The 26740-nt window shown below is 39.9% G+C and overlaps 1 protein-coding gene across 7 annotated transcripts in view; it reads left to right on the top strand.

Annotated features, from left to right (window-relative positions):
• TMC1 (transmembrane channel like 1) overlaps positions 1–26740 on the top strand; it is a 219739-nt gene that overhangs the window by 24449 nt on the left and 168550 nt on the right. Inside the window, exon 1 of one of the 7 annotated variants that reach the window (XM_047830896.1) lies at positions 21611–21777. The exons of the other annotated variants lie outside the window; for them this stretch is intronic. The gene's annotated coding sequence lies outside the window, so the exon portion shown is untranslated. Of the gene's footprint in view, positions 1–21610; positions 21778–26740 lie in introns of those variants that run through there. 7 annotated transcript variants of the gene reach the window in all.

Below are 26740 nucleotides of genomic sequence, written 5' to 3'. Positions count from 1 at the left end.
CCGTGTTTTCCTGAGCTGATCTCTGCCTCGTACATGGATCTCACAGTTTAGACCCGGGGAAAGTCTTAATTTACCAAGTGTTTCTTTGGTGCTGGGCTCTATGCCAACTGCCAGAGAAACAAAAATGAAAATGTGCTTCTGGCTGTCGGTAAAAAGTAAGTAAGAGTCTTGTCGAGATACAAGACGCGCAAACAACAATTATTAGTGTGATGTAAAAATTACTTCCAGAGGTCTGCGCCCTGGGCTCGGGGAAACTCAGTTACGAAGGGCTGACTCCCTACTGATGGAGGGCGGGCTGCAAAGGAAGGATCCGTGGAGCAGGTGTAACCACGGGATAGGAGTTCATGTCACAGGGCGGCAGATGCCGGATGACAAAGGCCGCCAAGTGCCAGGGTTAAGGGAACCATTTAAGTCTTCGCAGCTGTGTGGCGACAGGTTTAAATGCGCGCTTTAAGGAACTCTCTATGGCAGCAGTGTGGAGGAAGGAGTGAGAAAAATACACACTTTGGTACACTTAGTTCTGAAGAGTGATTTCACCTTTGACTGCGTGCACACCTTCTTGAGTCTTTTCAAGCAACAAAACATACAGAATTAGAAACCCTGTTCTACGCCCGGTACCTAGCTCTGCCACCGAAGCAGCACGTGCGTATGCTCCAATCCTACAGTCACACAGTTCTGTTTCTGGAAATGGTTGAGACCAGTGAAGACGGTAGGCCGAGTCCCAGTGTAGCATGTCCTGACTATGACTGATACCGTAGGCTCTCCCCCCCCCACCACCTTTTTTTTAAAGTTTATTTATTTATTTTTGAGAGAGAGAGAGAGAGAGAGAGAGAGAGCACATGAGAGCAGGGGAAAGGTAGAGAGACAGGGAGGAAGATTCCCAAGCCGGCTTCATGTTATCAGTGCAGGGCCTGACTCAGGACTCAAACTCACGAACCGTGAGATCATGACCTGAGGTGAATTCAAGGGTCCGGATGCTGGGGGCGCCTGGGTGGCTGAGTCGGTTAAGTACCTGACTTCGGCTCAGGTCGTGATCTCACGGTTTGTGAGTTTGAGCCCCGCCTCGGGCTTTGTGCTGACAGCTCAGAGCCTGGAGCCTGCTTCAGATTGTGTCTCCCTCTCTCTCTCTCCCTCCCCGACTCATGCTCTGTCTCTCAAAAATAAATCATTAGGAAAAGAAAATTAAAAACAACAACAACAAAAAATAAAGAGGCAGATGCTTAACTGACTCAGCCACCCAAGTACCCCTAGGCTCTCCCTCTTAAATGACTTTTTCCATTGTATCTTCGGCTTTACTAAGTAGACAATTTAATAATAGATACCCTGACATATAGCTGTGTAGGTGTGAAGTATTCTACCTGGCAAAATAAAAAATGATAAGAGTTATCCTATAGAAATCCTACAGTTCTCAAGCCACTACTGGAATTCTTTTTCCTATTATTAGAAAAATAAAAAAAAAAAAAATCAAGTGCTCTCCTGCATTTAAATATTCACAAAAAAACCCAGGAGCTCTCAGTAATAAATTCTAGCAGAACATATTTTTTGTTTTACCCTATATTCTATAAGCATCGTTCTCAAATTTCAATTTGTCCCAGAATCACCTGCAGGGCTTCTTAAAACAGAGTGCTGGAGGGGGTGGGGCTCCTGGGTGGCTCAGTTGGTTAAGCATCTGATTTAGGCTTAAGTCATAATCTCCAGTTCACGGGTTTGAGCCCCACATGGGGCTCCCTGCTGTCAGCGCGGAGCCTGCTTTGGATCCTCTGTCACCCCGCCTCCCCCTCAAAAAGTTATTAAAACAAACAAACAAACAGAGTGCTGGTCCTGCCCCAGTGTTTGTGATTCGGCTGGTCTGGGATGAGGTCTGAAAAATTTGTACTTCTGACAACTTCCCGGCTGATGTTGCTGCTGTGGTCCAGAGACCACACATTGAAAACCACTGCTCGGAAATAACAATGGCTAATTTTTATTGGGTACTTTCTATGTTCCAACTGTGTTTCGTGAGTTCCTCACTTGTATTTAGCCCTTTTAATCCTTTTGGCAACCCTAGGAGGCAGGCACTTTTGAAAGGTAGCTGAGCAAGCCACCCCAAACTCTGCCTCCTGGGCGTAAGTATTGTTTTGAGCTAATTATTTGAGAAGCAGCAGACTGCTTTCTGGAGCGGCTCTGAAGGCAGAGGAGAAGTTGCCCTTTTGAAAAAGAAATTTACATCTATAAAGAAACTCTCCACTTGTAACAGTGTTTTCCTCTGGGTATCAGGAAGAGAAGGAAGACTAAATCAGGAGAGAATCTTATCAATGGGGAAGGCACCAGACTTAAGTTTGCATAATAAGCTGCACCTTTGTTCATCGTGCATTTTCTAATAACTTCCCAGTAACCAGCCTCTTCCCACCTTTCTTTCGTCTTTAGCTGAAGATGGGATTTAAGTCAGAGTTCGAAGCCTCTCCAGAGAGTGACTCATTTTCCCCTGGGTATCTCTCATGCATAATGAGCTGGAAGCATTCATAAACTTCTGTTTGTTTTTCTCTTATTAATCTGTCTTCTCTCACAGTGGTCTAAACTAGAACCTGGATAGAAGGAACATTATTTCTCCCCCCGCTACAACATTATTACAAACGAAGAAACCGAGGTTTGAGAAGGTACAGTGACTCAACTCAAGGTCACTCGGCAATGGGCTTAGATTGAACCCAGAATTATAGTGATAATATATAGTGATATCACTATAGTGATAGAGTGATATCACTATAGTGATATAGTGATAGAGTGATATCACTATAGTGATATAGTGACAGTGATTTGCTATGATTTTCCTTTGGTGAATTCCTACCTCTAAACATGCTGCCAACCCAGAAACTTTGGAACGCTGACAGCACTCTGTCAGTATGTTTTATGACTAATATTGTTCTGATGTGAATGTTGTTCTTCGTGAAAACATTCATATTTTTAGGTAGAAGTTTACTTTATCCCCAATGCACATTTCTGACGATAGAGAAATTGCCAAACCTGCTGACTCATAACAAAAATAAAGAGCATCTACCATTTAGTCTAAGGCTTTTCGTCTTGGGAGGTGGTGGGAGGAGAATTCGGTTGCCTCCCCCTATTGATCATTTTCACTTCATTTTATTCAATGGCATTTATAGTACAGTGGAGGTGGTCTTGAGAACTTCATGGAGATTAGTTTTTCAATGGTATAAGTGACTCTGCTAAATGTTTAAGGTATCTTGGGGAGCTAGAGTATGCTCCTGACTCAGGGGATCGTGGCCATGTAAATCATTTTGTTTTAAGTGCTTTGGCCTCTGAATGTCTAAAATGGACACACACTTTATTGGCGTATTAAGTCATTTCTATGGTCGCTGAAGGCCCCAGCTACAACTTTGCGCCTGACCACACACCAAGGACTTTTGATTGCTTGTTTTCCTGGCTCTTTGCCTGTTGTCTCTTCTCTATCCATAAGCGTGTATGTATGAAGTCCAGAAAATTCTTTCTGTTTCTCTGTCTCTGTCTCTGTCTCTCTCTTTCTCTCTCTCACACACACATGCACACAGAGTTTTTCATGGATAAGTTAGGTCAGGAATATTTCTATCTTCTGAAGCTAAGCATAAAATATCCCCTCTGACCACAGCAATGTCATGTTTTATGTTAAGGCTATCATCCTAGAATATAATAGGAGGCAGGGCCATCATCACTTGGTGTAAAGTTCCCTATAATTACAATCTCATTATCAAGGAGAAAGCATTAATGCTCGATATGCTTTTAATTTAATGCCAATTTTCACACTTGAAGACATTGCAAGTATATGCAATTCTGCTGCTGATAAACTCTCGTAATACTGAACATAACTGCAACATATTGAGACAAACCGTGAACATTAGCTTAAAAATGAGCCACACCGAAACAAGAATGTACCACTACACCCCTGAAAGTTTATGAGATTTACTAAAAATTATTAATAAGGAGTTGTTTACAAGAGATTCCTTTATTCACCAACCCAATATCTCCACATTTTTACCCACTGTCTAAGGCGAGCTAATCATGGCCTGAAATGTTTCAAAGCACTGATAGTATAATTTTCCTGTTTATCATATATCCGGTGAAGTATTATATATTTTACTTATTTTTCTTGTTCATTCTGTCTCTCTCCACAAGCTCTGTGAGCAGAAGTTTTCATCTGTTTTGCTTGCTGCTGTATCCTCAATGCCTAAATAGTGCCTGACATATACTAGGCTTTAAACAAACACTCGAATGGATAGATAATGAATGGATCGTGGAGTAGATGAAATGTAATGGCTCAATAGTGGTCATCAGAACTGAAACGCAGTTTCAAGAACCTCTAGTAAGTTATGTAGGATGGAAAATGATACAATGGGATCGAGGCATTTCCCCCATCTCTGAGAACTAACTTATTTTCTAGAAGGAAATAGCATGAGTTCACACAGGCTCTGTTAAATATCTAAAAAGGTAAGTCAGACCATGAAAGACAAATATGGTCTCACTTACATGTGGAATCTAAGAAAGCAGAACTCATAGAAACAGAATAGAATGGTGATTACCAGGAAATGAGGGCAGGGAAATTGGGGAGATGTTGGTCACAAAGTACAAACTTGCATTTAGAAGATAAATAAGTCATGGGGAACCTAATACACAGCACTGTGATTATAGTTAACAAAACTGTATCCTGTATTTGCAAGTTGTTAAGAGACTAGATCTTAAAAGTTCTCATCACGAAAAAGAAATGATAATTATGTGACACGAGGGGGGTATTAGATAGTGGCAATCATATTGCAATATATGTCTCAAATCAGTACATGTACACCGTAAATTTACACAAGTGTTATGTCAATTACACCTCCATAAAAAAAAAAAGAAAAAAGAAAATAGGCAACAAATATTAAGGGAAAATGTTGTGAAGTTATAGATTATTTTTAATTTTTTTTTTCAACGTTTATTTATTTTTGGGACAGAGAGAGACAGAGCATGAACGGGGGAGGAGCAGAGAGAGAGGGAGACACAGAATCGGAAACAGGCTCCAGGCTCTGAGCCATCAGCCCAGAGCCTGACGCGGGGCTCGAACTCACAGACCGTGAGATCGTGACCTGGCTGAAGTCGGACGCTTAACCGACTGAGCCACCCAGGCGCCCCTAGATTATTTTTAAAGTAGGGATAGTTGAACCCATTGTTTATATATCATTTTCTTTCCTTTCAAATCAAATCATGAGAAAAAAAAATTAAATTAAATTAAATAATGTGGATGGAAATAGCAAACTCCATAAATGAATAGCTTCTAGATGGTTCAGACAACAAAAAAATGATCTCTAATATATGCCAAAAACGATATGGCATTTCATCAAAGTATAAATTTAGAAAGGCAAATTGCTTGTCACCTTATCACAAGGAATTCAAGTAATTAGGTGGTGTATTACTTATCTATTGCTGAATAACAAATTACCCCCAAATTTAGCAGCTGAAAGCAATCGTTTATTATCTCATCGTTTTTGTGGGTCAGGAATTCAGGGGCAGCTTACCTGGGTGATTCTGACTCAGGGTCTCCAGACTCATTTGCTAAAGCTGCCATTACAAAACACCACAGACTGAGTCACTTAAAAAATAGAAATTTATTTTCTCACAGTTCTGGGGCTAAAAGTCTAAGATCAAGGTGCTGGCAGGGTTGGTGTTTTCTGAGACCTTTCTCCTTGGCATGCAGATGGCTGTCATCTTGATATTACTTCACATGGCTGTCCCTCTATGCACATGGACTTTGCTGTTTCTTTTTGAGTGCAAATTAAAAATTTTTTTGATTTTTTTTACTCATTTTCGAGAGACAGACAGAACACAAGTGGGAGAGGGGCAGAGAGAGAGGGAAACACAGAATCTGAAGCAGGGTTCAGGCTCCAAGCTGTCAGCACAGAGCCCAATGTGTGGCTCAAACTCGTGAACCATGAGATCATGACCTGAGCTGAAGTCAGACTCTTAATGGACTGAGCCACCCAGATGCCCCATAACCTCATTTTAACTTAAGGGCTTCTTTGAAGGGCCTATCCAAATACAGTCATATTATGAGGTTATGAGAATTAGAACTTCAACATATGAATTTTGAGGGGACACAATTAAGTCCATAACAGTCTTTCATGTTGGTTGGGACTGCTGTTGCATCTGACAGATTGACTGGGGAGGGATGACCTTCAAAGTCCATTCAAGTGGTTATTGGAAAACCTCAGTTTCTTGCTGGCTGATAGCTGGAGATTTCAGTTCCTGCCATGTGGGCTTCTCCAGAGGAAGGCTAAGTAATGTCATGACATGGCTGCTGGCTTCTCCCAGAGCTAGTGATCTGAGAGGGAGGGAGGGGGGGAGAGAGACAGAGGAACCCGAGGTGGAATATTCAGTCTTTTCATAATCTAATTTTAGGACCATTACTTCTGCATATTCTATTAGTCACACTGACTAACCCTGGTAAAATGTGGGAGAGGACCATACAAGGGGATGAATACCAGGAGGCAGAATCACTGGTGGTCATCTTGGAGGCTGGCTACCACAGTTTGATCAAAAATAAAAATTCATGTATTCTGCAGAAACTTGTGTATTTATGTTACTGAAAATATTCTGATCAAGTAATAAAATATGACATTGAAATATTTTTAGTGATTGGGACAGGGATTATGCTTTCTGGGGTTGAGTTATTTTTACTGAAGAGATTCAAAGGGCTTTGTCAAACAAATGTATAGCTGTTGTAAATATTAGTGCCCTAGGGTGTATTCTAAATAAGAAGCACCAGGAGTTAGCAGAGTAGTCGACTTCAGCCTCTGGTGCTAAAATGCCTTGGTTTTCTGTTTTGGTTTGGCTCTTTGTTCCAAAAAATTTAAGTCAGCTTTATTGAGATATGATTTACATAGAATGAACCGTCTATTTAAAAAATGCAAACTTTCGGTTATAAAATAAGTAAGTCACAGAGATAAAAAGTACAACATAGAGAATTTTTAAAAATATAATAAACAAGCAAACAAACAAATAAATAAAACGTACAATTCAACAAGTTTTGACAAATGTGTAGTCTGTGAAACCACTACCATGGTAAGTATACGGAACATTTCAGTCACCCCAAAAAGTTCTCTCTATCCCTTTCTTAGGGTGTTCAGTCCCAGGCAACCACTGATCTGCTTTCAGGTAGTAGAGTTTAGCTCGTATTTTCTAGAATACCTTATGGGTTCTGTTTTTCTGGGGAATCCTGACTAATAGTCTTGCATTCTAGTTCAATATTTTCAAAAGCAAGTTTAAAATATCCAACAGGGTGTACTATTGGGAGTTCCAACTCAGTAAGTGCAAAGTGGAATTATTTTCCATTTAATCACCCGTTGACGGATTCAGTCAAAAAGAACTTATGGGATGTCTACCACGTGCAGATAGGTATGCAAAGTGCGGTTCTGGTCTTAGTTCACTGAGTAGGAGAGTCAACAGATAAGGTGCAAAAAGTAAATCTCGCAATTCCCTCTGGCAAGCAGCCTAATAGAAATGTGCAGGGCAGAGTGGTAGTTGAGGGGGCATGGAGGTGCACTCTGCAGGGGTGAGAGACAGAAGACTTCCAGATCTGTAGGCTTGACGGGGAGGAGTCACCAGGTGGGCAGGACGAGCTGATGGGGAAAATACTTTGAGCAAAGTAAAACACATGTGCAAAGGAAACATGTGAAACAGCCATGGTAATTAAAGTAGCTGTGCAAGAATTGCAAGGGTTAATCGTGAGTTCTAAATATGATGAGAATAAAATGATTGAGATGTAAGGGTTTCCAATTACCCCCACCCCCACCCTGTGTGCCTATTAAAAGGAGTTTTGGGATAACTCCTTAGTCCCTTTCCTTCTCCTGCTCTCTGAGGGGTCCTGCCCTGTCATAGCAGTTTGTGGGGTAAGAGGGAGGAAGGAAGGAAGGAAGGAAGGAAGGAAGGAAGGAAGGAAGGAAGGAAATAATGAGGACAGGGAGGAGAAACAACTAGTATTTTTTCAACATGCCCTTTGTGCCAGGCCTTAGTCTAAGCATTTTATTTGTATTAACCCATTTAATCTTCCCAAGCATATGAAGCAGATGTTGTTTCTCCCATTTTAATTATGAGAAATCTGAAAAACAGAGACAGAATACATTGCCCAAGTTCTCACAGCTTGTAAATGCCAGAGTCAATATTCAAATTTAGGCAGTTTATACTGCCTATATATAAATCATATATATATATATATATATATATGTATATGATATATGTACATGTATCTGTATATGATGATATGATTTATTATAAGGAATTGGCTCACATGATTATGGAGGCTGATGTGTCCCAAGCTCTGCAGTTGGCAAGCTGGGGACCCCAGGGAGCTGATGGTGTCGTTCCAGTCTGAAGGCTGGCAGGCTCAAGGCCCAGAAGGGGCCAATGTTTCCATTGGAGTCTGAAGGTGGCAAAAAAAAAACCCGTGTCCCAGCTTGAAGATAGCCAGGCGGAAGGAATTCTCTCTTACTCAGCACTTTTGTTCTATTCAGACTTTTAACTGATGGGATGAGGCCCACCCATATTAGGGAAGACAAGTGCTTTACTAAGTCTATCAGGTTCAAAACCTTAGAGACTAGAAACACCGTTAAACATATCCCTACGGGGGTGCCTGAGTGGCTCAATCGGTTAAGCATCCAACTTCGACTCAGGTCATGATCTCACATTCCGTGAGTTCGAGCTCCGCGTTGGGCTCTGTGCTGACAGCTCGGAGCCTGGAGCCTGCTTTGGATTCTGTGTCTCCTTCTCTCTCTGGCCCTCCCCTGTTCATGCTCTGTCTCTCTCTGTCTCAAAAATAAATAAACGTTAAAAAAAATTAAAACAAAAACAAAAACCAAAAAAAACATACCCCTACTTGTGTTTCACCAGAGAACTGGAAACACTTCACAGAGGAGAGGGTTAAACTAAATAAGATTTTGCAGGCCAAGTAGGAATGGCTAACAAAAGGAGGGTCTGGAATGTTTCTTTAGAACCCTTACCAAGGCCAAGGAGACGTGAAGTTAATTCTCATCCATACGATGATGAAACTGAAGTTGGTGACTTTGAAGATACTTCTGGATCTAAAAGGTCCATTCTCTCCTCAATTTGAGGTTTCAAGTCTGAGTGAGTGGGACCATTAAGAGAAATGAGTAATGTAAGAAGGTTTTGGAGGGGAACGGTATTTTTTTATTTATTAATTGCATGGGAAACTACTTATTCACAAGAGTATTTAATTCTCCAGGAAATGTTATTGGTGTTCTACAAGACTCAGCCTTCTGAAACTACTCATTTTATTTGTTTTAATTGTATTGCTGGGGTCATGATTTATTAGTAGGTCTTTTGGAGAAAATTCTTTCCTTCAATCAGAAGTACCTGCAAAGGATACAAAGAGGAGGTGGTCAGACTACTAGGGGGAAAAAAAAATCCTGGAGTAGATGGTGCTATGGACACCAAAGGAAGAAATAAATCAAGAAGGGATTGATGGCAAGATCGTTTTCTCCAGAGAGGTTAGGGTTGATGAGGTTTTGGGAAAAGCTATCAAATTTGGTGATTAAGATATTCAGTCCAGTTTTTTTTTTTTTTACATGTTTGCTTATTTTTGAGAGAGAGAGTGAGTAGGGAGACGCAGAGGGAGAGAGAGAGAGAGAGAGAGAGAGAGAGAGAGAGAAAGACAGAAACCCAATCAGGCTTCACATCGCCTTCAGTGTAGAGCCCAACGTGGGGCTCAAACTCACAAACTGAACTGTGAGCTCATGACCTGATCTCTCTGATCAAGAATTGGATCTTAACTGACCGAGCTACCCAGGTGCCCCTTCAGCACAGTTTTAGTTAAGACTGAAAGTGATGGAAAGATGAGCAAACAGACCTCTGTTGTTGCCTGATATGATGACATTGAGGCAGATTCAGTAATCTGGGTATTTAAATTTTTCTGTCAATGTTTAGCAACTTCAGCACTGAGGGGAGAAGGGAGAGGGTAGGGAGGGATGGAGGTGTGTGTCTGGCACTTGGGTTTGATTTCTGTCAATGTTTAGCAACTTCAGCACTGAGGGGAGAAGGGAGAGGGTAGGGAGGGATGGAGGTGTGTGTCTGGCACTTGGGTTTGAAGGTTTAAATGCTGGCCATGGGTTGAAGGATTATAGTTTGTTAGAAAACACAGCATTGAACTATCTGACGATGGGATATTGTTTCAGAAAGGAGACAAATGAGGTCAGAAGGCCAGAAGAGAATTCAGAACAGGATTTTCAAGCAGTGATCCCTGTTTTAACTTGGATCAGTGTGTCAGAGATAAGGCCAATCTGTGCTGATCTTAATACCTTCCCCTACTAAACATCACAGATGCTTTGCTTTGATCAGTTGCAGATATTAGGGCTCTATGCTAGGTATTTTCTATTTGCCCCTCAGGCCCACTTTCCATCTGTGACCTGGGAGATGGTCTGTAAGGACCACATCAATGAGTTATCTTGTCCTCCGGCTTCTGTTTGGATTTGGCCATTAGAGAGCACATTCATGAGATAGGAGGGAAAATGTAAGGGGGATATTCATTGCCCCGGGTCCCTTCCTCTAGAGTCATCTTGTTCTCACTCCTTCAGGTCTAGAGGTGGTAATAACACCCAACTTTCTTAGCCCTTTGTGATTTCTATATACCCTGCCACACCTTTGAAATTGCCTGTATAAGTTATTCTGCATATACTTTACTTCCTCAAATTACCCGCGTTGAATGTTCTGCATCTGGAGCTTGTCTGACACAAGTTTTATCTAAGATTTCATTATAAAAAGTTGTCATCACTAAAAAGATGTTAGGTACCAGTAGACTAGAACAGGAGTTGGCAAGCTTTTTTTTCTAAAGAACCAGGTAGTAAATATTTTTGGTTATACAGGTAATATAATATCACACAACGTCACCCCTCCTAGACCTTGCTGCTTTAGTGAGAAAGCAACCATAGATGATAAGTAAATAAATGAGTGTGACTGTGGTTCAATAAAACTTTATTTACAAAGACCAGGCCTACGTAGGTTATAGTTTTACTGACCCCTGAGCTAGGACAAACAGTCTTCTGTTTAGTCGATGAGAGTAGTTCTCACTCTGGGAAGATTTTGTCTCCTTGGGATGTTTGGCCAATGTCAGGGGACATTTTTGATGATCACAACAGGAGGAAGGGGGATACTGGCGTCTAGTGGGCAGAGGCCAGGGAGACCACTAACTCTTCTAGAATGCACAGAGCAGCTCCCCCGACAAAAAATTATCCTGCCGAAAATACCAATATTGCTGAGGTTGAGAAATGTTGTTCTTGAAGAGTTTAAGTAGCTTGTCAATTGACTCACTGTGTCAATGTGACTTGGTGAAAAGAGTCACAGATTTAATTCTATAGCTATTAGGACTGTTAGAGATGGTCTTTTCCTGGCTCCAATTTTAACATTATTTTACAGTACTTCTTAGAAAACTGGGGTACGATCCATTTATAGGAAAAGTGATGGTTTCCTCATGAATTTTTTCATCCCTCAAATCATTAGGCATATTAATCTCCCTTAACCTTCACTTATGCCCCTAAGTATCTTTTGGATAGATAGTGAAAGTGTTCATGCCTCTTTTAGCAAAATTATATCTGTCTAGCCTCCTGAAGCTGTGTGTTGGATTTCCTTGACTTGCTAGTGAAAATTAAGGACTACCTGGTAAAAGGATTACATTTGCCCAAAGGAATAAATATGAACATGGTATAGATAGATAGACAGATAGATAGATAGATAGATACACCACATCTTCTTTATCCATTCATCCATCGAGGGACATTTGGGTTCTTTCCATACTTAGGCTATTGTCAATAGTGCTACTAGAAACATAGGGGTACATGTGTCCCTTCTAAACAGCACACCTGTATCCCATGGATAAATGCCTAGTAGTGCAATTGCTGGGTCATAGGGTAGTTGTATTTTTAGTTTTTTGAGGAACCTCCATATTGTTTTCCAGAGTGGTTGCACCAGCTTGCATTCCCACCAACAATGCAAAAGAGATCCTCTTTCTCGGCATCCTTGCCAACATCTGTTTTTGCCTGAGTTGTTAATGTTAGTCATGCTGACAGGTGTGAGGTGGTATCTCATGGTGGTTTTGATTTGTATTTCCCTGATAATGAGTGGTGTTGAGAATTTTTTCATGTGTCGGTTGGCCATCTGGATGTCTTTGGAGAATGGTCTATTCATGTCTTTTGCCCATTTCTTCACTGGGTTATTTGTTTTTTGGGTGTTAAATTTGATAAGTTCTTTATCGATTTTGGATACTAACCCTTTATCTGATACGTCATTTGCAAATATCTTCCCCATTCTCTCAGTTGCCTTTTAGTTTTGCTGATTGTTTCCTCCGCTGTGCAGAAGCTTTTTATTTTGATGAGGTCCCAGTAGTTCATTTTTGCTTTTGTTTCCCTTGCCTCTGAAGACGTGTCAAGGAAGAAGTTGCTGCAACCAAGATCAAAGAAGTTTTGGCCTGCTTTCTCCTGGAGGATTTTGATGGCTTCCTGTCTTACATTGAGGTCTTTCATCCATTTTGAGTTTATTTTTGTGTATGGTGTAAGAAAGTGGTCCAGGTTCATTTTTCTGCATGTCGCTGTCCAGTTTTCCCAACACCACTTGCTAAAGAGACTGTCTTTATTCCATTGGACATTCTTTCTTGCTTTGTCAAAGATTAGTTGGCCATACGTTTGTGGGTCCATTTCTGGGTTCTCTATTCTGTTCGATTGATCTGAGTGTCTGTTCTTGTGCCAGTACCATACGGTCTTGATGATTACAGCTTTGTAGTATAGCTTGAAGTCTGGGATTGTGATGCCTCCTACTTTGTTTTTCTTTTTCAAGATTGCTTTGGCTATTTGGGGTCTTTTCTGGTTCCATACAAATTTTAGGATTATTTGTTCTAGCTCTGTGAAGAATGCTGGTGTTACTTTGATAGGGATTGCGTTGAATATGTAGTGTGCTTTGTATAGTATTGGCATTTTAACAATATTTGTTCTTCCTATCCAGAAGCATGGAATCTGTTTCCATTTCTCTGTGTCTTCTTCAATTTCTTTCATAAGCTTTGTATAGTTTTCAGTGTATAGACTTTTCACCTCTTTGGTTAGATTTATGCCTAGGTATTTTATGGTTTTTGGTGCAACTGTAAATGGGATCGATTCCTTGATTTCTCTTTCTGTTGCTTCATTGTTGGTGTATAGGAATGCAACTGATTTCTGTGCATTGGTTTTATATCCTGCCACTTTGCTGAATTCATGGATCAGTTCTAACAGTTTTTTGGTGGAATCTTTCCATATAGAGTATCATGCCATCTGTGAACAGTGAAAGTTTGACCTCCTCCTGGCTGATTTAGATGCCTTTTATTTCTTTGTGTTGTCTGATTGCAGAGGCTAAGACTTCCAATACTATGTTGAATAACAGTGGTGAAAGTGGACATCCCGGTTTGTTCCTGACCTTAGGGGGAAAGCTCTCAGTTTTTCCCCATTGAGGATGATATTAGTGTTTGGTCATTCATATATGGCTTTTATGATATTGAGGTATGATCCTTCTATCCCTACTTTCTTGAGGGTTTTTATCAAGAAAGGATGCTGTATTTTGTCAAATGCTTTCTCTGCATCTATTGAGAGGATCATATGGTTCTTGTTCTTTCTTTTATTGATGTGATGAATCATGTTAATTGTTTTGTGGATATTGAACCAGCCCTACATTTCAGGTATAAATTCAACTTGGTCGTGGTGAATAATTTTTTTAATGTATTGTTGGATCTGGGTGGCTAATGTCTTGTGGAAGATTTTTGCATGCATGTTCGTCAGGGAAATTGGTCTATAGTTTTCCTTTTTAGTGGGGTCTTTGTCTGGTTTGGGAATCAAGGTAATGCTGGCTTCATAGAATGAGTTTGGAAGTTTTCCTTCCATTTCTATTTTTTGGAACAGCTTCAAGAGAATAGGTGTTAACTGTTCCTTAAATGTTTGGTAGAATTCCCCTGGAAAGACATCTGGCCCTGGACTCTTGTTTTTTGGCAGATTTTTGATTACTAATTCAATTTCCTTACTGGTTATGGGTCTGTTCAAGTTTTCGATTTCTTCCTGTTTCTGTTTTGGTAGTGTATGTGTTTCTAGGAATTTGTCCATTTCTTCCAGATTACCCATTTTACTGGCATATAATTGTTCATAATAGCCTCTTATTATTGTTTTTGTTTCTGTTGTGTTAGTTATGATGTCTTCTCTTTCATTCTTGATTTTATTTATTTGGGTCCTTTCCTTTTTCTTTTTGATCAAACTGGCTAGTGGTTTATCAATTTTGTTAATTCTTTCAAAGAACCAACTTCTGGTTTCATTGATCTGTTCTACTGTTTTTTTGGTTTTGATAGCATTAATTTCTGCTCTAATCTTTATTATTTCCTGTCTTCTGCTGGTTTTGGGTTTTATTTGCTGTTCTTTTTCCAGCTCTTTAAGGCATAAGGTTAGGTTGTGTATCTGAGATCTTTCTTCCTTCTTTAGGAAGGCCTGGATTTCTATATACTTTCTTTTTATGACTGCCTTTGCTGCGTCCCAGAAGTTTTGGGTTGTGGTGTTATCATTTTCATTGGCTTCCATATACTTTTTAATTTCCTCTTTAACTTCTCAGTTAGCCCATTCATTCTTTAGTAGGATGTTCTTCAGTCTCCAAGTATTTGTTACCTTTCTGATCTTTTTTCTTGTGGTTGGTTTCGAGTTTCATAGCGTTGTGATCTGAAAATATGCACAGTATGATCTGGATCTTTTTGTACTTGCTGAGGGCTGATTTGTGTCCCAGTACATGGTCTATTCTGGAGAACGTTCCATGTGCACTGGAGAAGAATGTATATTCTGCTGCTTTAGGATGAAATGTTCTGAATACACCTGTTCAGTCCATCTGGCCTACTGTGTCATCAAAGCCATTGTTTCCTTGTTGATTTTTTGATTAGATGATCCGTCCATTGCTGTGAGTGGGGTGTTGAAGTCTCCTACTATTATAGTATTACTATCAATGAATTTCTTTATGTTTATGATTAATTGATTTATATATTTGGGTGCTACCACATTTGGCGCATAAATGTTTACAATTGTTAGGTCTTCTTGGTGGATAGACCCCTTGATTATTATATAATGCCCTTACTCATCTTTTGATACAGTTTTTATTTTAAACTTTAGATTGTCTGATATAAGTATGGCTACTCTGGCTTTCTTTTGTTGACGATTAGCATGATATATGTTTCTCCATCCCCTTACTTTCAACCTGAAGGTGTCTTTAGGTCTAAAGTGGGTCTCTTGTAAACAACATATAGATGGATCTTGTTTTCTTTTCCATTCTGTTACCATATATCTTTTGATTGGAACATCGAGTCCATTGACATTTAGAGTGAGTACTAAAAGATAGGAATTTATTGCCATTATGTTGTTTGTAGTGTTGGAGTTTCTGGTGGTGTTCTCTGGTTTTTTCTAATCTTTGTTGCTTTTGGTATTTATTTATTTACTTACTTATTTACTTATTTATTTATATTTTCATCTTTTCTCCCTTCAGAGAGTCCCCCTTAAAATTTCTTGCAGGGCTGGTTTAGTGGTCACAAACTCCTTTAATTTTTGCTTGTCTGGGAGACTTTTTATTTCTCCTTCTATTTTGAATGACAGCCTTGCTGGATAAAGAATTCTTGGCTGCATATTTTTCTGATTCAGCACACTGAATATATCCTGCCACTCCCTTCTGGCCTGCCAAGTTTCTGTGGATAGGTCTGCTGCAAACCTGGTCTGTCTTCCATTGTAGGTTAAGGACTTTTTTTTCCCTTGCTGCTTTCATGATTCTCTCCTTGACTGAGTATTTTGTGAATTTGACTATGATATGCCTTGTTGATGGTTGGTTTTTGTTGACTAATGGGAGTCCTCTGTGCTTCCTGGATTTTGATGTCTGTGTCTTTCCCCAGGTTAGGAAAGTTTTCCACTATGATTTGCTCACATAACCCTTCTACCCCTATTTCTCTCTCTTCCTTTCCTGGGACCCCTATGATTCTGATGTTGTTCCTTTTTAATGAGCCATGATTTCTCTAATTCTTAAATCATGACCTTTGCCTTAGTCTCCCTCTTTTTCTGTTTCATTATTCTCCATTAGTTTGTCCTCTGTATTGCTGATTCTTTGTTCTGCCTCATCCATCCTTGCCGCCGCGGCATCCATTTGTGATTGCAGCTCAGTTACGACATTTTTTATTTCATCCTGACTAGTTTTTACTTCTTTTATCTCCACAGAAAGGGATTCTTATCTATTTTTTGACTCCAGTTAGTATTCTTATTATCATGCTGGTTCAGACATCTTGCTTGTATCTTTGTTGGTTAAGTCCCTGGCTGTCGTTTCTTTCTGCTCTTTCTTTTGAGGTGAATTCCTTCATTTCGTCATTTTGAAGGAAGAAAAGGAATTGATGAGGTAGAAAAAATTAAAATTAAAAAAATAAAATTAAAAAAATATTAAATTAAAAAATTAAAAAAACACACACACAAAATCGAATAAATGATGCTAGATCCTAGGTGTGTATTGGTCTGGGTGTTGAAAGTGCCTTGATAGATTAGAGAAAAAAAAGGGGAAAGAAGAAAAAAAAAAGGAAATCATTGGAAAATTTGAAAAAATGAATACACTGAAGTAGACTAAAATGAAATGACGGAAGTAAACTAGAATTTGAAAAAATTTACACAAAAGTATAAAACATAGTAGAAAAAAGTTAAAGAAAAATATTTTTAATAAGAATTAAAAATAAAAATGAATTTTTTCTTTCTATATTCAATAAAAAGAAAAGAAACAGAAAAGAGAAAAAAGAAAATAAAAGGAAATTGTTTGAAAATTTAAAAAAATGAATACACTGAAGTAGACTAAAATAAAATGATGGGAGTAAAATAGAATTTGAAAAAAATTTATACAAAAGTAAAAAATATAGTAGAAAAAAATTAAAGAAAAATATTTTTAATAAAAATTGAAAATAAAAATGAATTTTTCTTTTTCTGTATTTAAGAAAGAAATTAAAAAGAGAAAAAAAGAAAAAAGAAGAAAAAAAAAGAAAGAAAGAAAATTGAATAGATGCACCTGCTAACAGACTTTAATACAACTGAAATCACTTTGTTTTCCCCTAGAAGTCAGACTATGAAGCGCTTTATAGTCCATAAACTAAGTAGGCAGTGAGACTTCTGTTCTTGAAGAGTGAGATTGACCCAGTTGGGCAGGGCTTAGTGTAACGGTTGCGTTCTTCACTAGATGGGGCTGCTAACCTTCTGGGGTGGGTTGTTGTGGCACTTGTAGGTGCGTATGCGCATACACGGAAGTGGTGAAAATGGCGTCACCCAGCTACCCAGTCTCTAGTATCAGAACTCTGTTCTCCCCAATCAGCAATCGCACACCTGTCCTTTGTCTTCAGCTTTTGTCCACTCCCCACTTTTACACAGTCTGTGACCAAAGCCCTCCCGAGTTTTGTCTCCCGTGAGGCTGTTTTCCCCGGCCCCTTACTTCTGAGGTACTGCGGCTTTGACCCGTTCTGCCGCTCTGCGGGAGGGTCTCACCCAGCAATGGCTGGGTGCCAGCCACACCCAGGAATGTTCGGGGACGTGCTGCTGCCGATGTCCAGACACTGCGGCCAGGTGCCAGCCTGCCCCAGAAAAAGTTTGTGAGACAGTGTAGCAGCAGCCTTTCAGGGATTATGGAAAATCACAACACACATCTGGCACCAGGCTTCACCCTTAACGACCTTGTTCCAGCACCAGCGAATGTGGCCGTTTTCTGGGGTCTGCTGGGCCCAGGTAGCCTCACAGTCTCTACCAAATATCCTTCTAGCAGTGGAACCGCTTCTCCCTGTGTGGCCAGAGAACCTCCTGGACCCCATTCTGCTCCTGGGGATTCACCCTTCCCACCAGAGCACCACCAGGTATCGAGCTGCAGAGATGCAGTCTCTGCTCTCCTCCTGTTTACAGTCTTAATGGAATTCAAACCCTCTCCTTTCTCCTTTCTTCCTTTTTAGTTCAGTCCCTGTGGCTGTTTCCAATATTCCACTTTATCTCCAGCTGCTCTTGGGGAGGGGTGCTTTTCCCGTATTCTCCCCACTGTCTCAGTCCTCTCTCCGCACACAAAAGCTCCTCCCTGCCCTCTGCGGCTTCTGTCTCCCCAGGTTCAGCTCTCCACGCCATGTACCTGCTGAATTCTGTGGTTCAGGTTGTGCAGATTGTTGTGTTAATCCTCAGATCAGTTTTCTAGGTGTGCAGGATGGTTTAGTTTTGGTCTGGCTGTATTTCATGGATGCAAGACACACAAAAAACTTCCATGCTGTTCCGCCATCTTGGCTCCCTCCTAGGTCTTTGGATTATAATCTTCCGGCGCTCTGTTTCAGACTGGCCACCTTAACATTTCAGAAGTGGAAGGAGAGGAATGAATAATTCTAATATGGATTATTGTACTATGAGGTTTGTTTTTTTTTAAATTTTTTTAATGCTTGTTTATTTTTGAGACAGAGAGAGAGAGAGAGTATGAGTGGGGGAGGGGCAGAGAAAGAAGGGTTTCAGAATTTGAAACAAGCTCTAGGTCTGAGCTGTCAGCACAGAGCCCGACGTGGGGCTCGAACTAGGGAGTGGCAAGATCAAGACCTAGTCGAAGTCAGATGCTTAACCAACTGAGCCACCCAGGCACCCCTGTACTGTCAGTTTATTTTTTTAATTTTATTTTTCATTTTTAAAAATTTACATCCAAATTAGTTAGCATATAGTGCAACAATGATTTCAGGAGTAGATTCCTTAGTGCCCCTTACACATTTAGCCCATCCCCCCTCTCACAACCCCTCCCATGTTCTCCATATTTACGAGTCTCTTCTGTTTTGTCCCCCTCCCTGTTTTTATATATTTTTTGTTTCCCTTCCCTTATGTTCATCTGTTTTGTCTCTTAAAGTCCTCATATGAGTAAAGTCATACGATATTTGTCTTTGACTAACTTCACTTAGCATAATACCCTCCAGTTCCATTGACGTAGTTGCAAATGGCAAGATTTCATTCTTTTTGCTTGCCGAGTAATACTCCATTGTATATATATACACCACACTTTCTAATCCATTCATCCATCGATGGACATTTGGGCTCTTTCCATACTTTGGCTATTGTTGATAGCGCTGCTATAAACATGGGGGTGCATGTGTCCCTTCGAAACAGCACACCTGTATCCTGTGGATAAATGCCTAGTAGTGCAATTGCTAAGTTGTAGGATAGTTCTATTTTTAGTTTTTCGAAAAACCTCCATACTGTTTTCCAGAGTGGCTGCACCAGCTTGCATTCCCATGTACTGTCAGTTTTAAATAAGCCTATCTACTATCCTAAAACTACTAAATCAGAGAAAAATTGCAACATTTGTATTCCCTGAACTGACCTGATATTTCTTTTGACTAATGTCCTTGTTTAATGACAGGAGAAAACATATTCTGCCTCCTTCCCCCACCCCCACACACATATTGTTAATTAGTGGACAATTTGGAGACAAGGACACATGGAGTTCTGTGTCTGGGTGACATCATAATTTTGATCAGCTGAACAGCCTGGCTGTGGCCTTGAAGAGATGCTTAACTTTTGGAAATCACTTCTTTATTGTAACCAAAGCTATTAAGTTTAAAGGACCATAAAGATGAGATAAATAGTCATAAAGGCCTTTGAAATTCATAACACAGTGTGTTAAATGATTTAATCACTGTCCTCTAAATATGGTGATGTTAAAGCAATGTCCATACACTGGCAAAAATCAAATCATCGACTGCTTGATGGGGGACAAAAATCTGGAGAACAGTGGATGAGATGTTACTTATGTGTGATTTTAGAGGTTTTCTTTTTTGCAAGGTTTGCAAGGGAACAATTTGACCTTAGTGTACCACAGTGGGAAACAGCTCTATATCAGGGTCCATCCTTCTTAAAATTAATTTTAAAGCTCCTTTTTTTCTAGTGGGCATTTTTATCATAGTCTAATTTGTAGATAGACAATTCTTGTAAGGTCATTTTTTACTAATTCTGACCCTGAATACTAGTAAAAGAAATGCAATGGAGACACTAAGCCATATTGAGCCACTGTATTAAATATACAATTTAATCGGGGCGCCTGGGTGGTGCAGTCGGTTAAGTGTCCGACTTCAGCCAGGTCACGATCTCGCAGTCCGTGAGTTCGAGCCCCGCATCGGGCTCTGGGCTGATGGCTCGGAGCCTGGAGCCTGTTTCCGATTCTGTGTCTCCCTCTCTCTCTGCCCCTCACCTGTTCATGCTCTGTCTCTCTCTGTCCCAAAAAAAAAAAAAAACAAACCGTTGAATATAGAACTGAGCCCCTGTTGATGATAAAAAAATGTTAAAAGGAAGATCAAGTTCTCTTCAGTTTAAAAAAAAAATACAATTTAATCTAAATCCTGGCTGATATTGGTTATTTCCTATGTGCCAGACAATATATTAAGCAGTTCATATGGATTACTATTTTAATTCTGATTAAGCAGGGGTATGTACAGGTATTGTCACCCTTATTTTATAGTTGGAGAAAACTGAGGCATGAAGACATTGCCTAATTGTCTCAATGTCGCGCAGTAAGTGTTGCTGTTGCAATTTGCAAGCAGGCAATTTTATTTCACAGCCTGTACTTAATCACTTTTTTTATACTGCTTTCCTTTTTGTATATTCTTGGTGGTGAATATGAGAAGATAATTTTAAGGGCATTATGGTATGTTAGATATTAATAACCCAGGTAATTAGTCATCTTTCTATAATACAAACAAGCTATTTGGTCTTGGGGGGAATCACACAAACTTTCATCAGTAAAATGAGCGTGTGTACTGAATGATTTCTAAAGTGTCTTCTCTACTTTTGGCAAGATAGAGTAGAGATGTTTTTAACCCTAACCTTCAATCAAATGGCCGTCGTTTTTTAAAAAATGTTTATTTATTTACTTTGAGAGAGAGAGCAAGTGCACAATCAGGGGAAGGCAGAAAGAGAAAGAGAGAGAGAGAGAGAGAGAGAGACAATCCCAAGCAGGATCTGAGGTGTCAGTGCAGAGCCTGATGTGGGGCTCGATCCCACGAACCCTGACATCATGACCTGAGCCAAAATCAAGAGTCTGCTGCTTGAATGACTGGGCCATATAGGTGCCTGGGTCAGCTTTTTAGTATTAAGTCATTTGGAATAAACACTTCCCAAATTTGCAGAATAATTTCTCGCTTGTTCTCTGACCTCATTGGTTGATGCTTAGATGGAGAATACTGCCTAAGTCATTCCTCTTCATAAAAGTGATGTTTTGCTAGTGGAGAAAACTTACAGAAATTCAGAACCGAAAAGGGCCACGATCTAACCCATTCACACCACAGATGAGGACGCTGATATCCAGAGAGGTTCAGGGGCATGTCCAAATTCACAAGGCTAGTTTGTGGTAGAGCTGGGCTACAATGATCGGGATCCAGATCCCAGGGCTCTCCCAGTACAACACAACCCCCTCTGGCTTTATTTTCCCAAGTCATAAAAAACCACTGGCCTATTTTAGCCTGGGCAGTTTAGTGGAACAGAAAGATCTGAATCTCAGCTCTACTCCTTACTAGATGTGAAACACTGGGGAAAGTTAAAATGAAAACCTGTGTGTGTGTGTGTGTGTGTGTGTGTGTGTGTTAGTATATGTATTTATACATAATGCCCAGGATTTATATGTAATTTTCAGGATCATCAGACTGAACCTCAGAGCCTGGTACCGACGTACAATGGGGACCGTGTTAGTTCTGAGCAATATATCTGCAATTGTTCGGTAAGAACATACGGGAACAGAGGTCAACCTAATTTGTGATTGAGGCCAATGATGGAATGAAGCTGGTCTGTTGTGGTTTTCAGTCAGTTGAATAGAGTTAAGTGGTGAGAATCAAACCTGCAGGAGGACACAGGAGGATGGGTGGACCAAATTCTAAAGAACCTGCTCCCTTCCTCCCGAATCAGTATGATGGTCACACAATGAAGCCAATGGCTCCATTTTATGGAAGCCATTATTATCTGTCAAGTTAAATGAGTGCTGTTAAATTCAAAGTTATTAGCATTGTAGGCCTGTTTGCTTTGAGTTTGCCAAGTTTTTTGGTCTTATTATTATTTAAGAACTACAGGGGCGACTGGGTGGCTCAGTTGGTTAAGCTCTGACTTCGGCTCAGGTCATGATCTCACTGTTCGTTGAGTTCAAGCCCCACATCGGGCTCTGTGCTGACAGCTCAGAGCCTGGAGCCTGCTTGTATTCTGTGTGTCTCTCTCTCTAAAAAATAAAATAAACATAAAAAAAATTTAAGAACTATAATCATAAGTGGCTTATATCTCATTTGGTATTACATATTTAAATAACATACTATCATATATAAAATTAAATAAAAATGAGAGAGATAGAGGGTATTTTTCAAGAACGATTCATGCATTCCCCCCCCCACCTGCCACCCTGCCCGGGCATGCAAAGTGCTTGATTGTCCAGTATGAGTAAGGAAAAAGAGATAAAAATGTAAAATTAAAAAAATAAGTAATAACTTTATTATAAAAAATCAGTAATAACTTTATCATAAGTCGGGATTTGAAACATCGCTGTAAACTTATGCTTTTCCTTTTAAAATATTATTTTCTAGTTCAAGTCCTTGAAAAGACCTAGCAACAGTTACCAAGCCAGTAGCAGGAGCAGCAAGCTTCCTTGCTCCCAGTGCCCAGCTGGTGCTCTCTAAATACTATTTCCACTACAAGGAATGAGGGTTCCTTGGAAAACTGACTCTCAATACAGGGAAGACTACATATAAAAGGTGCCTGGGACACTGATCACACTAGAAAACACGGAAGCTTTGAAAGACTCTAAGGATATATCAAAAGAACTCAGGAGCCATCAAAAAGGGGCACCGATCATCCCGAGCTGCAATAATCTGAACATGAATAAAAATAACCATTCTTTATTCACAGTCATATGAATGTAATCACGTCATAGATGTTCATAGTGGTATTGTTAAAAGTAATCAGATATTGGAAACAATCTAAATATGAAACAGTAACCATACGGGGCACCTGGGTGGCTCAGTCAGTAGAGTGTCTGTCTTTGGCTCAGACCATGATCTCACGGTTGTTGAGTCTGAGCCCCACATCGGGCTCGCGGCTGTCAGCACAGAGCCCACATCAGGCCCTCCATCCTCCTCTCACTGCTCCCTCTACCTCTCTATCTCTCTCAAAAGTAAACATTAAAAAAAAATAGCAGTATATACTTATATATAGGAATGTCATTTATTTATTTTTTATTTTTTTATTTTTTTCCCTGTGTGTGTGTGTGTGTGTGTGTGTGTGTGTGTAATTTACATCCTAGTTAGTTAGCACATAGTGCAACAAAGATTTCAGGAGTAGATTCCAGTGGTTCATCCCCTATGGATAACACCCAGTGCTCATCCCAGCAAGTGTCCTCCTTAGTGCCCCTTGCCCACTTAGCCCATCCTCCCCCCAAACGCCTCAGCAACCTCTCTGTTTGTTCTCCATATTTAAGAGTCTCTCTTATGTTTTGACTCCCTCCCTGTTTTTACATTATTTTTGCTTCCCTTCCCTTATGTTCATCTGTTTTGTATCTTAAATTCCTCATATGAGTGAAGTCCTATGATATTTATCTTTCTCTGACTGACTGATTTCGCTTAGCATAAATACCTTCCAGTTCCATCTGTGTAGTTGCAACTGGCAAGATTTCATTCTTTTTGAATGCCGAGTAATACTCCATTGTAGAAATATATACCACATTTTCTTTATCCGTTCATCCACCGATGGACATTTGGGGCTCTTTCCATACTTTGGCTATTGTTGATAGTGTTGCTATAAACATGGGGTGCATGTGCCCCTTTGAAATAGCACACCTGTATCCCTTGGATAAATACCTAGTAGTGCAATTGCTGGGTCATAGGGTAGTTCTATTTTTAAATTTTTGAAAAACCTCCATACTGTTTTCCAGAGTGGCTGCACCAGTTTGCATTACCACCAGCAGTGTCACAGAGATCCTCTTTCTCCATGTAGGAATGTCATTTAAACCTTGCAGAAAAATAGTTCACAATTTAGGAAAATATTTAAGATATTAAGTAAAGTCACAAATTATAAAATATTATGCCTATAGTATATTTCAGTTTGGTAAAAATAATATATGTATAAATATGCACAGTAAGAAAAACTGGATGAACACCCAGTGAAATGTGAATAGTCACTATCGTTGTGTGACGGGATTGCAGGTGATTTTATTTTCTCTTCCCTTTATTTTCAATTTTCTATAGTTAGCATGCATAATTTTGTGTTTCTTGAATTAAAAGCTGCTGTTGAACAAAACATCCAAATATTGTTTCAAATGACAGCATATGAATGGAAAGATATATTATTTTTCAGAGTATAGATGATAACACTTATGTTCAGATTTTGAGGCTTGGAGTAAGAAACTACTGATCTAGTTAAACTTTTTTAATTTTACTAATGAATAAAGGAGAAAGAAGACCTCCCAAAACTGAGATGACTTGTCCAAGAACATTTTTACCAAAAAAAGAAAAGAATCAAAAAAAAAAAAAAGAAAAGAAAAGAATCAAAATTAGAAAACGTAGTTGCAGTTTTAAAATTACATTTGCATTGGGGCGCCTGGGTGGTGCAGTCGGTTAAGTGTCCAACTTCAGCCAGGTCACTATCTCGCGGTCCGGGAGTTCGAGCCCCGCGTCAGGCTCTGGGCTGTTGGCTCAGAGCCTGGAGCCTGTTTCAGATTCTGTGTCTCCCTCTCTCTCTGCCCCTCCCCCGTTCATGCTCTGTCTCTCTCTGTCCCAAAAATAAATAAACGTTGAAAATAAAATAAAATAAAATAAAATTACATTTGCATTACTTCAAAGTTAACCTGTAGTCTCTATTTGTGCGCACAAAGCCTTGTAATTTTCTCCTAAAACTAGAGGAAAATGGCCAGACTTGGTACAAGTGAATTTTCCATGGTCTGACGAATAAGTGACTGAAGGTTGACCTTCAGGAATCTCAAGGTCTGGTCTAGAGAGATTGTGTTGCATCTCAAGAGGCATTTTCAATGCATTGGTGCAACTAGCTGGCGATTCACCATTTTAGAAAAATTCAGCCTTGCAGGGAAATCTTTCTCGAAATGCCCCCAAGTGATTTCCAAGGAGCCTGACACCATCAGTCAACAATCCTGTCTCAGCCAAGGAAAATGCTTTGGCACAGGATGGAATGTGTGAGTATTTACACCAGGCATTTTGAACTCATTTCCAGCTGACTCAAAACATACACCAAAAGTATTGTAGTTAGCCTTATTTTAAGGCACAAAGAAGAGAATCACCCAATGGAGAACAGAAAAGAATCCTCAACAGGGAAATTATCACATGAGGCTTACCTAACTTTGCATCCAGAGGGCTTTATTCTGCCCTAACTCTGCATTTGTTTTCTCACCTTATCAGACCTGAATTCTACTCTGATTTTCTTTGGATGTTGGCCGAACTGAGAATGCAAGGGAAAACAAAAATAAAGGTCTCACAAAAATCCAGCTAACCATTGCCAGGGGCTGGGAAAAGGAGGGTGAGGAGTGACTGCTTAATGGATAGGGTCTCCTTTTGGGGTGATGACAATGTTCTGGAGCTAGACAGTGGTTATGGTTGCAAAACATTGTGAATGTACCAGTGGCCAGTGGATTTTACACTTTAAAATGTGAAAAAGATGTATTTTATGTTATGTGAGTTCTACCATAAAAAAAATACAAACTTTAAATGTAGTGCACTGGGGAGAATGATATGTGTTGGGGGGGTGGTGCTGGCATCATGGATGCTGAAGGGAGATGGATGGAGACTGAGGGTAATAGAGACCCGGCTGGAATCAGTGGGACTTCTGGCTCAGACCTGAGTCCCGATTTTCTTTGGTTAATCCATTTTCAGTTCTTTCTTAGCACTGCTTCGGCTTCTAATTCAATTCACCCAAGATTTATACAGAAGTCATAAGTGGGCTGTCTTATAGTCTAAGGTAGCTTATTGTTTTTTTCCCTAGCAGTATGTTTTATTCTATTTTATTTTATTCTATTTTATTTTATTTTATTTTAACTACTTCATTTTATATAAATGCTTTTAGGTGGGTATGCTCTCTCCAATTTCATATGTACCCATGGATCCCTATTATTTTATATTATTCCTGGTTCATTAATTTATTAAAAAAACATTTTTTTAATGTTTATTTTTGAAAGAGAGAGAGAGAGTGCCAGCAGAGGAGGGGCAGAGAGAGAGGGAGGCACAGAATTCGAAGCAGGCTTCAGGTTCTGAGCTGTCAGCACAGAGCCCAACATGGGGCTCGAACCCATGAACCGTGAGATCATGACCTGAGTTGAAGTCGGATGCCTAACCGACTGAGCCACTCAGGTGCCCCCGGTTCATTAATTTATGATACATGCCTGGCACGTGGAAATGTTTGCGTTTGCAACACATGATTTTTTAAGGAAATCGTACATGCAAAGCACCATGTTAGCTACAGTTCACTAAAATGAGCTCTTGTTTCATGGAGTATCAGGATGAAGGCACAATGCAAATGGCTTACTACGCCGTGGGCAGAATAAGTGCCCAAATGGTAATGCAAGTTAAGGATATTGGGAACAAAGATAAACACAAAGATCTTGTCATATCTGATTTCCTTCCACTTCTGCCCATTACATGGAGATTTCTACTTCAGCAAAAGTGGTTAAAGAAGACAAATGGTGTTTGTTAAGAAGCTAG

This window comes from Prionailurus viverrinus, chromosome D4 (assembly GCF_022837055.1).
Source record: "Prionailurus viverrinus isolate Anna chromosome D4, UM_Priviv_1.0, whole genome shotgun sequence".
NCBI lineage: Eukaryota > Metazoa > Chordata > Mammalia > Carnivora > Felidae > Prionailurus > Prionailurus viverrinus.
Note: the sequence above shows the minus strand (reverse complement) of the source record. Positions and strands in the feature narration are given on the sequence as shown.